The sequence below is a fragment of the Scyliorhinus canicula genome, chromosome 5 (genome assembly GCF_902713615.1).
Source record: "Scyliorhinus canicula chromosome 5, sScyCan1.1, whole genome shotgun sequence".
In the NCBI taxonomy this organism is placed as follows: Eukaryota; Metazoa; Chordata; class Chondrichthyes; order Carcharhiniformes; family Scyliorhinidae; genus Scyliorhinus; species Scyliorhinus canicula.
The window spans coordinates 116,023,120-116,039,512 of NC_052150.1; the positions used below are offsets into that span (position 1 = coordinate 116,023,120).

The following is a 16,393-nucleotide window of genomic DNA, read 5'->3' on the forward strand; positions in this document are numbered from 1 at the left end:
TGAATTTATACAAGGAGTTTAACGAAACATATAAGAAAACATTTTTAATAATTCTAGAACATTTCAGAAACTAGTCAAGAAATTATTTTTATTAATGATGCCAACTTTCAGTTGGTTATATTGTATTGTTATGTCACACAACTTCAGCTAGAAAATGTCCTTACATCCTTACTGAGCAAAGAGATGCTTTCGGTGTACATAAAAAACATGAAAGCAGAAGTTCTTGATTACTAGTGATTTTGTTTTTAAACTGAAACTGGTGCAGCTGGAGCTTTCACTAACCAAACGGCTGTTCGTTCAACCATGATGAATGACTGACAGCAAATGTAGATGTTCTGGTTGATGAACTACAATAAAAACAAATAACTTGCTTCTTTTCAAAGGTTGTTTTAATAAATTTATCTCCTGTATCCTCACAAATAAAAACAGTAAACAACAATCCCTATAGTGCAGAAGGAGGTCATTCAGCCCATTGAGTCTGCACCAACCCTCCGAAAGGGTCAGCTCATTGAGTCTGCACCAACCCTCTGAAAGGGTATGTCACCCAAGCTCACTTCTCCACCCTGTCCAATTAACCCCTAATGTAACCTACACACTTTGTTGGACACAAAGGGGCAATTTAGCATAGTCAATCCACCTAACCTGCATATCTTTGGACTGTGGGAGGAAACTAGAGAACCCGGAGGAAACCCATGCAGACACGAGGAGAATGTACGAACTCCACACAGACAGTAACCCATAGCCGGAATTGAACCCAGGTCCCTGGTATTGTGAGGCAGCAATGCTAACCGTGCCGCCCTAAAGGAGTCAACCACATTGCTGTGGATCAGGGAAGGATGACAGATTTCCTTCCTTAAAGGATATTTACAACAATTGACAATGGTTTCATGGTCATCATTAGACATTTTTAAAATTCTATATATTTATTGGATTTCATTTCTACCATCTGCCATGGCGGGTTTCAAACCCGTGTCCCCAGGATATGGGTCTCTGGATCACATTTCCAGTGACAATACAGTATGCCACTACCTCCTCTCTGATAAGAGTTTAGTCAGCATCGCCATCTTGGAGCAATTTAGAGCCGTATATGTTGCAATAAAAACCTATCATTGCACAAAAATAACTCAGTCACTAACTAAGACTACAGCAGTCCCCTCCACAAACTTATTTTATGATCATGCAATGTATTTCTCACCACTGAAGGTAAGCAGACCTATTACCGAGCTTCTACTTCTGCATAAAATATTACAGCATCATGCTAAAAGTATAAGGAAGTTTGAATCTCTATCATAAAGGATGTAAAACAGTTAAGATTTTTAACGTGAAATTATTCAAAATGTTGAAGTAAAAATGGAAAAATTCAAGATGATGGTGAAATGAATGATGGAAATATATTACATTATGCTTGTTTCACTGAACGTTCTGTTGTGTACATGTTGTGTATAATCTGTTAAGTGCGATCATGTCAAAACTAAAACATTACTGATGTGGAGATGCCGGCGTTGGACTGGGGTGGGCACACTATTTACTTCTGTGCAAGTTGAACTTAATTTTAATTGTGTTACTGTAGTTTTCTTCTCTTGTCCAAGATCATTTCTTGCTGTTCAAGTTTGTTTCCTTCCTCTTTGTTTGGGTTTTGAAATGTAACCAGTCTGATTGACACCTTAGGCTTTCTGTAGTCCCATGATCATGTCAAGAGTCTACCACTGGGGGCAGACATCTTGAAATCAGTTCAATAAAAGCCTGAGAGAGAGACGCTAAAGATGTACAGCTGTCATCATACTTGCAACATGGTGTCAGTGTGGCAAAAAATAGATTATTGAAATCTGAAAAAGGAGTAGAAACACATAGAATCCAGGAACACAGACTCAAAATCTGCAAACAGCTGCTGCAAAGAAAAACAGACAACGGTGCAACGCAAAAAATAAAAGCAGACATATGCTGTAAGTGAAATTACTGGAGGCAGAAAAAAAGGCAAAAGAAAAGTAGACACAGACTGCAAATGCAATTATTGGCTGCACAGGAAAAGGAAACGCAAAGGCTGCAAGTAAATAAAAGTAAAGTAATGTTGCCATAATCCCAGATGACCATTGGCTGCTGTCCTCTTTTGTGGGGAAGAGCTGACTGGTGGTGCTTTAACTTGAGAATCACCACACTTCAGGTGAGGGGCAAAGTTGAGAAGTCATGAATGACTTCAGCTGGCGCGGTAATTGAACCCATGCAGTTGGCCTCACTCTGCAGCACGAACCAGCTGACCAGCCAACTGAGCTAAAGTGGCCGTCAGCAAATAAATAAGATTGAATAAAAGTACCTGCAGTATATTTTCCAATCCCATCTCCAGTAACATTGGATAGTGATGCACGGCAAATTGGCAGTTTTTCAACTTACAATTGCAAGACTATGAGAGTGCAACAGACTTAATTAATAAGCCTGAATCAATAAGAGTTGCCACAGTTAACACTGCTGAGTAGAGACTGCTACACGTGTATACCATCCTAAATCTAACAGACAAGTAAAAAAAGGACGATTTGAAAGCACTTTTTGAACCCCGACTAAATGCTCGATATGAAAGATATGGAGGGCAGCAAGGTGGCACAGTGGTTAGCATTGTTGCCTCACGGTGCTGAGGTCCCAGGTTCGATCCTGGCACTGGGTCACTGTCCATGTGGAGTTTGCACATTCTCCCGGTGTTTGCGTGTGTTTTGCCCCCACAACCCAAAGATGTGTAGGGTAGGTAGATTGACCATGCTAAATTGCCCCTTAATTGGAAAAATAAATTGGGTACTCTAAATTTATTTTAAAAAATGGAAGATATGTATTCAACATTGAGGAGTTCAGAGTGAAAATAAGACCATTGACCAATACGTCACAGCAGCAACGCAGCTAGCAGAACGATGTGAATTTGGACAGTTTAAAGGTGATCTGGTTAACGGTAGATTGGTCCTCAGATGAGAGACCCCTTGTTTTTTTAAAAATATAAATTTAGAGTACCCAATTGTTTTTTTTTCAATTAAGGGGCAATTTAGCGTGGCCAATCCACCTAACCTGTACATCTTTGGGTCGTGGGGGTGAAACCCACGCAGACACGGGAGAATGTGAAAACTTCACACGGACAGTGACCCAGGGCCGGGATTCGAACCCGTGTCCTCAGCGCTGTATTCCCAGTGCTAACCACTGCACCACCTGCCGCCCGGAGACCCCTTGTTGAGAGCAAGTCTACTTAGCTGAAAGTCAAGTTGAGAAACTGATGCTAAAGAAAGCGATGGCCGTGTTGCAGAAGTTGTGAAACAATAGCTAGAGTATGGCAGAGCAAACCAGGAAAAGGAGTATGCTGAAGACAGTTCAATGCAAAAGAACTGAGAAAAGGCAGGAATGTAGATCCTGCAAAAGACAGCAGGAAGACACAGGAGAAGCAGAATTGCCGGGCATGGGGAAACCAGTGTTTCAACTGGAATAATTGGAATCATTTTGCATAGTGTTTGACCAGAAAATAACAAAACGAGCCTATACAGATAGCCACTGGAGTGATATCAGCTGATGAGTCTGATGAAGAACCATACCAAACAAGTCATGTCTATCCATGACAAATGGTTTGTGACTGTTACCATGATGCCCGCAGAAGGAAAGTATCAAGCAAACAAGCGTCAGATAGACACAACATAATGACTTTCACAGATCTGTGTGATGTGGCTCAAAATGCCAATCTGAAAATAAAGCCCTCAAAAGTAAGGTTGTGGCTATACGATGGCACGATACTCATACTGAGAGGGCAAGTTCATCTGACAACTCAATGCAAAGTAAAGGAAGAAGATCTAGAATTCCAGATCATAGATGGGACACAACGGTCACTCATTTCCACTGAAGCAAGTCTAAAGCTTGGGCTGGTAATCCTGAACAGCCAACAGAGAAAAATCAGAAATACAACCCATAGAGGGGGAAACAGAATAATAATAATAATCTTTATTGTCACAAGTAGGCATATATTAACAGTGCAATGAAGTTACCATGAAAAGCCCCTAGTCGCCACAGCCTGTTCGGGTACACAGAGGGAGAATTCAGAATGTCCAAATTACCGAACAGTACATCTTTCGGGGCATACGGAAGGAAATCAGAGCATGCAGAGGAAACCCACGAAGACACAGTGAAAACATGCAGACTCCACACAGAGTGACCCAAGTCTGGAATCCGACCTGGGACCTTGGTACTGTGAAGCAACAGTGCTAACCACTGTGCTACAATGCGGATATTGTCCAGGTCTTGCTGCTGCATTTGGACATGGATTGCTTCATTAATCTGTGGAGTTGCGAATGGTGCTGAACAACATCCCCACTTCTGATCTTAAGATGGACGGGAGGTCATTGAGGCGTTCAAGTCAAGCGACCCCGACCTATACAAGAAATCCAGATACGATCTCCGCAAGTTCATCAGGGACGACAAGAGACAATATCAGATAAAGCTAGAGTCACAGACTAACGTCATGGACTCCAATCGGTTATGGGAAGGCTTAAACAACACAAGAGCTACAAAGCGAAGCCGAGCAGAATCCCCAGCAGCAGCGCACCCCTCCCCGATGGGTTCAAAGCATTCAATGCTCGATTCTAGCAGGAAACCATCAAACTGTTGTTGACTGCCCCAGCAGCCCCGGAAACACCTATACCCACCGTAACAGCTTCTAAAGTTGAACCCTCGGAAGGCAACGGGTCCTGAGAGGGTCCCAAGTCATGCACTCAGATCCTGCGCGGACAAGCTGGCGGATGTGTTCGCGGACATCTTCAATCTTTCCCTACTCTGTTCGGAGGTCCTCACCTGCTTCAATAATCATACTGGTGCCAAAGAAGAACTAGGCAATGTGCCTCAATGATTATTGTCTGGTGGCCTTGATATCGATCATAAAGAAGTGCTTCGAGAGGTGGTTATGAGGCACATGAACTCCATACTCCTAGATAGCCTAGATCCACTGCAATTCACATACCGTCACAACCGGTCCACAGCAGACGCCATCTCCCTGGCCCCACACTCATCCCTGGAGCATCTTGACAACAAGGAAACCCATTTCAGACTCCTATTCATTGACTACAGCTCTGCCTTCAACACCACAATCCCAGCCAAGCTCATATCAAAGCTCCAAAACCAAGGCCTTGGCTCCTCACTCTGCAACTGGATCCTCGACTTTGACCCATAGACCACAATCAGTAAGGATAAACAACACGATAGTCCTTAATACCAGGGCCCTGCAAGGCTGCGTACTTAGCCCCCTACAATACCCACTATACGCACACGACAGCTTGGCAAAGTTTGGCTCCAACTCCATCTACAAATTTGATGTCGACACGACCAGCAGTGGGTCGAATCTCGAACAACGATGAGTCAGAATACAGGAGGGAGATGGAGAACCTAGTGGAGTGGTGTAATGACAACAATCTCTCCCTCAATCTCAGCAAAACTAAAGAGCTGGTCATTGACTTCAGGAAGCGAAGAATCGTACACATCCCTGTCTGCATCAACGGGGCTGAGGTGGAGATGGTTGACAGCTTCAAATTCCTAGATATGCACATCACCAACAATCTGTCCTGGTCCATCCACATCGACGCTACTGCCAATAAAGCACAACAGCGCCTATACTTCCTCGGGAAACTAAGGAAATTTGGCATGTCCACATTGACTCTTACCAATTTTACAGATGCACCATAGAAAGCATCTTATCTGGCTGCATCGCAGCCTGGTATGGCAACTGCTTGGCCCAAGACCAGAAAAAACTAGAGAGTTGTGAACACCATCCAGTCCATCACACGAATCCACCTCCCATCCATTGGCTCTGTCTACACCTCCCACTGCCTTGGGAAAGCGAGCAGCATAATCAAAGACCCCTCCCACCCAGCTTAGTCACTGTTCCAACTTCTGCCATTGGGCAGGAGATACAAAAGTCTGAGAACATGCACTAACAGATTCAAAAACATCTTCTGCCTCATTGTTACCAGACTCCAAAACGATCCTCTTATGGATTGATTTGATCTCTTCACACATGTTCTCTACTGAGTAGTACTACACTCCTATATGCTTCACCCGATGCCGGTTGTGTATTTACATTGTGTATTTTATGTTTGCACTATGTATTTTCTTTTCATGTATGGAATGATCTGTCAGAACTGTACACAGAACAATACTTTTCACTGTACCTCAGTACACGTGACAATAAACAAATCCAATCGTGCCAATGCTGGAAAGCCCATGTGCATTATGTGCAGGGACGTACTGGCAAATGAAAGATTAAGCCTTCAAAACTTCAAATGCATTTCAAGACTATGCATGGCAGTTTCAAGGAAAAATGCTATCAACTTAAGAGAATGGCTGGGGTGGGTGATGGAGTCAGCAGCAAGGAGGGATGACCAAGTTTGTTGACGACACAGAACTGGGCAGAATTGTCAGTTGTGCGGAAAATGCAAGGCGGTTTCAAGATGATTTAAACAAGTTGAGTAAGTGAGCATACACATGGCACATGCAGTACAAAGTGGCTGAATATGAACTTATACGTTTTGGTATGAAAAGCAGAAAGGAAGAGTATTACTTAAATGATGATTCATTGGGAAGTGTGGATGTACAAAGGGATCTGGGTGTCCTTGTACAACAGTCAATGAAAGTGGAGAGGCAGGTTCAGCATGCAATTAGGAAGGCAAATGGTATGTTGACCTACATTACAAGATTATTTGAGTTTATAAGTAGGGATGTCATACTGCAGAGTTCAGTGGGCTGGACAGCTAATAATAATCTTAATTGTCACAAGTAGGCTTGCATTAACACTGCAATGAAATTACTGTGAAAAGCCCCTAGTCGCCATATTCCGGCACCTGTTCGGGGACACAGGGAGAATTCAGAATATCCAATTCACCTAACAGCACGTCTTTCGGGACTTGTGGGAGGAAACCGGACCACCCAGAGGAAACCCACGCAGACACAGGGAGAACGTGCAGACTCCACACAGACAGTGACCCAAGCCGGGAATCGAACCTGGGACCCTGAAGCTGTGAAGCCATAGTGCTACCCACTGTGCTACCTTGCTGCCCATCAGTGCTACCCACGCTGGTTCGTGCTGCAGAGAGAGAGAGACCAACAGGGTGGGGTTCAATTACCGTAACGTCTGAGGTTATTCATGAAGAACCCGCCTTCTCAATCTTGCCCCTTAGCTGAGGTATGGTGATCATAAGAACATAAGAACTAGGAGCAGGAGTAGGCCATCTGGCCCCTCGAGCCTGCTCCGCCATTCAATTAGATCATGGCTGATCTTTTGTGGACTCAGCTCCACTTTCCGGCCCGAACACCATAACCCTTAACCCCTTTATTCTTCAAAAAACTATCTATCTTTACCTTAAAAACATGTAATGAAGGAGCCTCAACTGCTTCACTGGGAAAGGAATTCCATAGATTCACAACCCTTTGGGTGAAGAAGTTCCTCCTAAACTCAGTCCTAAATCTACTTCCCCTTATTTTGAGGCTATGCCCCCTAGTTCTGCTGTCACCCGCCAGTGGAAACAACCTGCCCGCATCTATCCTATCTATTCCCTTCATAATTTTAAATGTTTCTATAAGATCCCCCCTCATCCTTCTAAATTCCAACGAGGACAGTCCCAGTCTACTCAACCTCTCCTCATAATCCAACCCCTTCAGCTCTGGGATTAACCTAGTGAATCTCCTCTGCACACCCTCCAGCGCCAGTACGTCCTTTCTCAAGTAAGGAGACCAAAACTGAACACAATACTCCAGGTGTGGCCGCACTAACACCTTATACAATTGCAACATAACCTCCCTAGTCTTAAACTTCATCCCTCTAGCAATGAAGGACAAAATTCCATTTGCCTTCTTAATCACCTGTTGCACTTGTAAACCAACCTTCTGTGACTCATGCACTAGCACACCCAAGTCTCTCTGAACAGCGGCATGCTTTAATATTTTATCACTTAAATAATAATCCCGTTTGCTGTTATTCCTACCAAAATGGATAACCTCACATTTGTCAACATTGTATTCCATCTGCCAGACCCGAGCCCATTCACTTAACCTATCCAAATCCCTCTGCAGACTTCCAGTATCCTCTGCACTTTTCGCTTTACCACTCATCTTAGTGTCATCTACAAACTTGGACACATTGCCCTTGGTCCCCAACTCCAAATCATCAATGTAAATTGTGAACAATTGTGGGCCCAACATGGATCCCTGAGGGACACCACTAGCTACTGATTGCCAACCAGAGAAACACCCATTTATCCCAACTCTTTGCTTTCTATTAATTAACCAATCCTCTATCCATGCTACTACTTAATGTTACTTAAGGGTTACTACCCTTAATGCCATGCATCTTTATCTTATGCAGCAACCTTTTGTGTGGCACCTTGTCAAAGGCTTTGTGGAAATCCAGATATACCACATCCATCGGCTCCCCGTTATCTACTGCACTGGTAATGTCCTCAAAAAATTCCACTAAATTAGTTAGGCATGACCTGCCTTTAACGAATCCATGCTGCGTCTGCCCAATGGGACAATTTCTATCCAGATGCCTCGCAATTTCTTCCTTGATGATAGATTCCAGCATCTTCCCTATTACCGAAGTTAAACTCACTGGCCTATAATTTCCTGCTTTCTGCCTACCTCCTTTTTTAAACAGTGGCGTCACGTTTGCTAATTTCCAATCCACCGGGACCACCCCAGAGTCTAGTGAATTTCGGTAAATTATCACTAGTGCATCTGCAATTTCCCTAGCCATCTCTTTTAGCACTCTGGGATGCATTCCATCAGGGCCAGGAGACTTGTCTACCTTTAGCCCCATTAGCTTGCCCATCACTCCCTCCTTAGTGATAACAATCCTCTCAAGGTCCTCACCTGTCATAGCCTCATTTCTATCAGTCGCTGGCATGTTATTTGTGTCTTCCACTGTGAAGACCGACCCAAAAAACCTGTTCAGTTCCTCAGCCATTTCCTCATTTCCCATTATTAAAACTCCCTTCTCATCCTCTAAAGGACCAATATTTACCTTAGCCACTTTTTTTTGTCTTATATATTTGTAAAAACTTTTACTGTCTGTTTTTATATTCTGAGCAAGTTTACTCTCATACTCTATTTTACTCTTCTTTATAGCTTTTTTAGTAGCTTTCTGTTGCCCCCTAAAGATTTCCCAGTCCTCTAATCTCCCAGCAATCTTTGCCACTTTATATGCTTTTTCCTTCAATTTGATACTCTCCCTTCTTTCCTTAGATATCCACGGTCGATTTTCCCTCTTTCTTCCGTCCTTCCTTTTTGTTGGTATAAACCTTTGCTGAGCACTGTGAAAAATCGCTTGGAAGGTTCTCCACTGTTCCTCAACTGTTCCACCATAAAGTCTTAGCTCCCAGTCTACCTTAGCTAGTTCTTCTCTCATCCCCTTGTAATCTCCTTTGTTTAAACACAAAACACTAGTATTTGATTTTACTTTCTCACCCTCCATCTGTATTTTAAATTCCACCATATTGTGATCGCTCCTTCCGAGAGGATCCCTAACTATGAGATCATGAATCAATCCTGTCTCATTACACAGGACAAGATCTAGGACCGCTTGTTCCCTCGTAGGTTCCATTACATACTGTTCTAGGAAACTATCGCGGATACATTCTATAAACTCCTCCTCACGGTTGCCTTGACCAACCTGGTTAAACCAATCGACATGTAGATTAAAATCCCCCATGATAACTGCTGTACCATTTCTACATGCATCAGTTATTTCTTTGTTTATTGCCTGCCCCACCATCTCGTTACTATTTGGTGGCCGTAGCACTGATGTCATCCCTTACTATTGCCCGGATGTCATCCTTAAATAACAGAGCAACACCACCTCCCTTACCATCCACTCTGTCCTTCCGAATAGTTTGATACCCTCGGATATTTAACTCCCAGTCGTGACCATCCTTTAACCATGTTTCAGTAATGGCCACTAAATCATAGTCATTTACGATGATTTGTGCCACCAACTCATTTACTTTATTCCGAATACTACGAGCATTCAGGTAAAGTACACTTATGTTGGTTTTTTTACCTCTGTTTTGAATCTTAACATCTCCAGTTTTATTCCTTTTGTTATTACTGGGCCTATTCACTGTGCTCCCCTCAGTCACTGTACCTTGTACTGTCGCCCTTATGGATTTCTGACTATGTCTTCTCTGCCTTGCACTTTTCCCCTTACTTCCTTTTGTTTCTGTCCCTGTTTTACTACCTTCCAACTTCCAGCATTGGTTCCCATCCCCCTGCCACATTAGTTTAAACCCTCCCCAACAGCTCTAGAAAACACCCCCCCTAGGACATCGGTTCCAGTCCTGCCCAAGTGCAGCCCGTCCGGTTTGTACTGGTCCCACCTCCCCCAGAACCGGTCCCAATGCCCCAGGAATTTGAATCCCTCCCTCTTGCACCATCTCTCGAGCCACGCATTCATCCTTTCTATCCTGACATTCCTACTCTGACTAGCTCGTGGCACTGGTAGCAATCCTGAGATTACTACCTTTGAGGTCCTACTTTTTAGTTTAACTCCTAACTCCCTGAATTCCGCTTGTAGGACCTCATCCCGTTTTTTACCTATATCGTTGGTGCCTATGTGCACCACGACAGCTGGCTGTTCACCCTCCCCCCCCCCAGAATGTCCTGCAGCCGCTCCGAGACATCCTTGACCCTTGCACCAGGGAGGCAACATACCATCCTGGAGTCTCGATTGCGTCCACAGAACCGCCTGTCTATTCCCCTTACGATCGAGTCCCCTATCACTATAGCCCTGCCATTTTTCTTCCTGCCCTGCTGTGCAGCAGAGCCAGCCACGGTGCCATGAACCTGGCTGCTGCTGCCTTCCCCTGGTGAGCCATCTCCCTCAACAGTATCCAAAGCGGTATATCTGTTTTGCAGGGAGATGACCGCAGGGGACACCTGCACTGCCTTCCTACTCTTGCTCTTTCTTTTGGTCACCCATTTTCTATCTCCCTCAGTAACCTTCACCTGCGGTGTGACCAACTCGCTAAACGTGCTATCCACGACCTCCTCAGCATCGCGGATGCTCCAAAGTGAGTCCATCCGCAGCTCCAGAGCCGTCAAGCGGTCTAACAAGAGCTGCAACTGAACACACTTCTTGCACGTGAAGGAGCCAGGGACAGTGGACGTGTCCCTGAGCTCCCACATCGCACACGAGGAGCATGACACGGGTCTGGGATCTCCTGCCATGTCTTAAACCCTTGGTAAACTTAAACAACTAGAATTTCAAAATAAAAATAAATAAATTAGACAATGAAAAGAAAAAGAGAGACTACTTACCAGTCACTTACCAGGGTTAAAAAGCACCTCCTCACACTCTGCACCGAATTACCTCACTGCACCAAATTACCAAGTTTAAATCTTCCCACTCTGTATGAGTCTCACTCCGGATGTGTCTCCTGGAAAAGTGCTCGCTTGTCGTTGGTTAAATCACCACCAGTCAGCTCTCCCCCCTCTAAAGGGGAAAGCAGCCCAAGGTTATCTGGGACTACGGCGACATTTTACTTGGTGAGACCACACCTGAAATATTGCATGCAGTTTTGGTCTCCCTATCTAAGAAAGGATATATTTGCCGTGGAGAGAGTGCAGCAGTGGTTCACTAGGCGGATACCAGGACTGTCCTATGACGAGAGGTTGGTTCAACTGGGCATGTATTCAGAGTTTAGAAGGGTCTAATTGAAACGTATAAAATTTTAACATTGCTGGACAGACTAAATGCAAGGAGGATGTTTTCCCTGGGTGGGGAATCTAGAACCAGGGGACATGGTTTCAGGATATGGAGTGAACCATGGTGCTATGTCTTTTCGTCCGACGTCATTTCGTCCAACGACACTTCGTCCACGTCTTTTGGTCCAACGTCTTTTTGTCCGCCCGTCTTTTGGTCCAACGTCACTTCGTCCAATTATCCAATTACAACTAGTTTAATTTAGATTTTCAATGTTACTGCTCAAGGATCCTCTCCACCTATTTCGCCTCTTGAGGTTGAGTTCTGCATTTGTGCTGCTTGATCTCCAGACATTATTAAGATAAGCTGCAGGATATTCACCCATGTATGCTCCAGCGTGATGAGAGCCATTGTATCTGATGGAATATTTGATCATTTCAGACCTGTAATGTCAGAACCCACTGCCAACCAGAGGTTTTAATCACTCGAGGAAAATCGAGTTTAAACCTGCTTCTTTCAGAACTACACTCATTGTCTAAATCCAATTAGACTCCCACTTATATTTGTGTCTGTCGGAATTGTAGAATATCAAATCATCTTGTCCTCTCCCCATTATTCTCTCTCGGGTACAGTTCTGGAAATCTAACTTTTAGGGAATTTCGGGAATTTACAATTTACATCAATTTTAAGTAATTTCGGGAATTTTAAGTAATTAGTAAACTTTTAGATTTTTTAATTGCATTTTTAGATTTTTTAACTTTTTAACTGCATTTTGCAACTTGCATTTTACTTGCATTTTATCAATTACTTGCATTTTAGCAATTAAATTCACTTGCTGTATTGTACTTGCATTTTATCAATTAAATGGTTTTATACGGAGTTAATTTGTAATTGGATAATTGGACGAAGTGACGTTGGACCAAAAGACCGGCGGACAAAAAGACGTTGGACCAAAAGACGTGGACGAAGTGTCGTTGGACGAAGTGACGTCGGACGAAAAGACGCGACACGGTGAACCATATAAGATTAGATGAGGAAAGATTTCTTCACACAGAGGATTGGGAGCCTGTGGAATTCTCTACCACAGAAGGCTGTGGAGGCCAAGTCACCGAATGTATTCAAGAATGAGCTAGATCATTTTTTTAGATTTTAATGCCATCAAGGGATATGGGGAGAAAGAGGGAATATGATATTGAGCTAGAGGATCAGCCATGATCATAATGAATTACGGAGCTGGCTCGAAGGGCCAAATGACAACTCCAGTTCATCGTTTCTATGGGCGCGATTTTCCCAAATAATTTCTGGCGGGTTTTTCAGGAGTCTCCCACCGGCTATGCAGGCGAGCTTCACACTGTTATTTAATGATAGAGTCACTTTTTTGGGCCCTGGGGAGTTTCTCACCAGTTTAGCCCACACTTCGAATAATCTTTTAGCACTGGGGAGCTGAACTCAGAGATCGGGCCGCCATTTTGCAAGGGTGCCACCGATCTCTAAGTGAGCTTGTGGGGTCCCCCAACTCCCCACCCATGGGCAATGTCACCACACCCCCCCCCCCCCCCCCCCACCACACACATGGACACAAAGCCACATCCCCCAAGTGAGAACACACCACTATGGGATCCCCCTCTTCAGACCCCAAGCCCCTTTACAGCACCCCCTTCCTTCTAGGACCCCCACCCAACATCCTGGAGGCCCCTACTTACCTGCCCTGCACTCCCCCACCCTTCAAACACCTCACCCCACCCTCATTTCAAGGGCATGGCTTTCCTCGCTCCCTGGCCCTTGGCAGTGCCACCCTTGCACTGGCACCCTGGCTGTACGCCAGCCAGCTTAGTGCCAAGGTGCCCAAATTCTAGGGGCAGGGGAGAAAGAGAAGAGCAGGGGTCCACCCTGCACTTACCCTGACCACCCAGATGTCTCCGATGGCCCAGGAGACCCCACCAGGTGCCGTTCCGCTTGGTCCACGTTTGTGTGGACCAACACTGATCGGCGCCCGGCTGCAGCCTCCCTACGGAGACCAGAGAATCGGGGAAGGCCGATGAATCCCGGGCAGGTAGGTCACAAGTAGGTTTACGACCTGCTTATGTGAGCGCCATCTATCCCGCCCATTTGGGGCGGGGTTCCGACTCCGACGTCTCACGGGACTTTGGAGAATCTCGCGAGGAGTGGAGGTTATCGGGAGGCTCTCTGCAGGCCTCTCCTGGTATTCTCCGGCCGGGTTGTGCTTTCACTTGAGCGCAACTTGGCCGGAGAATCGCGCCCAATGTTTCTATTAGCCTCTCTGTTATATTTTTAAATTTGTATTCGATGTAATTTATGTCCCTGAACACTCACAAACCTTTGAATCTCCACAATTCATAGTCTATTACTGTTTTAAAAAGTTCTGATTTATTTCAACAGTCAATGTGAATTAATGCTTTTTTTACCCAGTGAAAGATATTTGGGCAAGTTGCATTTTTCCTTATTTCCACTGTGTGGCATACAAGATCCTTCTTTCCAATTCATATACAACTTGAAAGCCTTCACAAAGTAACTTTCGATTTAGTAACTAGCATATTGTTCATAACCATAACTATCATTGCTATATATGCAGGTTAAAAAATAGTACCGGAAGTCAGTAACATTTCCATTTGAAGCAATATTTGATATATATTTCTCCTCAAGCCCCTGACAAAATGCAGATTTAATTTGCATTCCATGAAATATGCATTTTGAAATACTTCGTACTCTTATGTATATTATAAAATACAATGGAATTTTTAATTTACTGTTTCACAGGTGTTCAGGAAGTTGATGGTGAGCTGCCATTTTGAAGTATGTGGTGCAAGTACACCCACGATGTTGTTGGCGCATTCCAGTATTTTGACACAGCGACAGTGGAGGAATGGTAATATAGTTCCAATTCAGGATGTTGGATGGCTTGGACGGAGACTTGCAGGTGGTGGAATTCCCTGGCATCTGCTGCACTAGTACTTCAAGTTGGTGGGGGTCACAGGTTTGGATGATGCTGTTGAAGGAGCCTTGATGAGTTGCTGCAGTGCATCTTGCAGATGGTACACACTGCTGCTACTGTGCGTCGGTGGTGGAGGATGTGAATGTTTAAGGTGGTGGATGGAGTGCCAATCAAGCGCATTACTTTGTCCTGGGTGATGTTGAGCATCTTGCGTGTCGTTGGAGCTGTACTCATCCAGGCAAGAGAATTCCATCACACTCCTGATTTGTGCTTTGTAGATCATAATTATGCTTTGGGGAGTGAGAAGGTGAGTTACTCACCACAGACTTCCTAGCTTCTTACCCGCTCTTATAACCAGACCAGAAGACAGTTGGGCCTAGGGTACTACCCAGAAGAACTGCTACAGTGATGTCTTGGGCTGAGACGATTAACCTCCAACAGCCAAACAATCTTCCTTTATTGGGAATTCATGACTCCGATGAGTGCAGAGATTCCCCCCCCCCCCCCACAATTCCCATTGACTCCATTTTATTCGGGTCCCTTGATGCCACAATCAGTTAAACGCGGTCTTTATGTCAAGGGCAGTCACTCTCACCTCACCCCTAGAGGTCAACTCTTTTGTTCAATGTTTGGACCAAAGTTGTAATAAGGTCAGTGGCTGAGCAGCCTCTTTTGGAAACTCATATTGGGTGTCAATGAGCTGGATATTGCCGAGCATAGTTTTGTAGCATTATTGACTAGTGCTGTCATCACTTTGCTGGTGGTCCAGAGTAGATTGATGGGGTAGTAATTGGGCAGGTGGAATCTCTCCTGCTTTTTGTGGATATATCTTGGCAAATTTCCACATTGCCAGGTAGATGCTAACACTGTAGCTGTACTAGAACAGCTTCTATCCAGATGTGGCTAGCTCCGGAGCACAAGTCTTCAGTGTTATTGCAGAACATTGTCAGGGACCATAGCCTTTGCAATGTCCCTTTAGCTGTTCATTGATATCACGTGGGATGAATCAAAGTGGCTGAAGACTGGCATCTGTGTTTCTGGGGATATCAGTACGAGGCTTAGAAAAAAAATCATCCATTCAGCACTACTGGCTGAAGAGGATTGCCGGTTTTCGAGTTGGACTATTGTGATCAGATGGAGTCAGATCGAGGCAGTTCAGAAGGGTCAGGCAAAGAGGATCATGTCGGGTGAGGTCAAGGGTCGCTAAGACCACTCAATGCCTGGAGAAAGACCGGCACATGAAGCCAATAACTAGTCTGGAATACTAATGCAGCACCTAGCCGATCAATCCAGTAAGTTATTTTACTCACTAATAAGAATTAAAATTCATGCATGGCAACTTAGAAAAATGCCTGGTTTTCCATCATGTCCAGTTTTTGGATAGCCAGGTTTGAGACTATGTACCTGTAAGATGCTAAATGCTCTACTTGGGAACAAAAATAAATGCTTTATTCAAAATTGAGCAAGTGTCACTGACTGAGAAAATCCTGTCAAAAGTGGCCATCTAATTCTGAGGCCTACGCCTGCGCCAAATTCATATGTTCGTATTTATCAGAGGTAGGAGAAAATGTGGAGTTCAACCACAGTCAAATCATCATTATATTATTGAATGGTGAACAAGCTCGACGGGCCGAGTGGCCTATTCCTGATCCTAAATTGGATTTTGTTCATAAGCAAGCCAACTGAACCACTTGATCTCACTTCAAAATTGAACTGCAAGTTTTAGTTCAGTAATATCATTC

At 44.3% G+C, this 16,393-nt stretch overlaps 1 protein-coding gene and 1 long non-coding RNA gene across 2 annotated transcripts in view; one reads left to right on the forward strand and one right to left on the reverse strand.

Moving 5' to 3' along the window:
* The window catches only part of umad1 (UBAP1-MVB12-associated (UMA) domain containing 1), a 78,374-nt gene that overhangs the window by 48,818 nt on the left and 13,163 nt on the right, over positions 1 to 16,393 (reverse strand). The gene's annotated exons all lie outside the window — the stretch shown is intronic.
* LOC119966196 lies at positions 1,727 to 16,113 on the forward strand. Its single transcript, XR_005460693.1, has 2 exons — positions 1,727 to 1,943; positions 14,477 to 16,113. It is a non-coding gene; the product is annotated as an uncharacterized LOC119966196 (long non-coding RNA).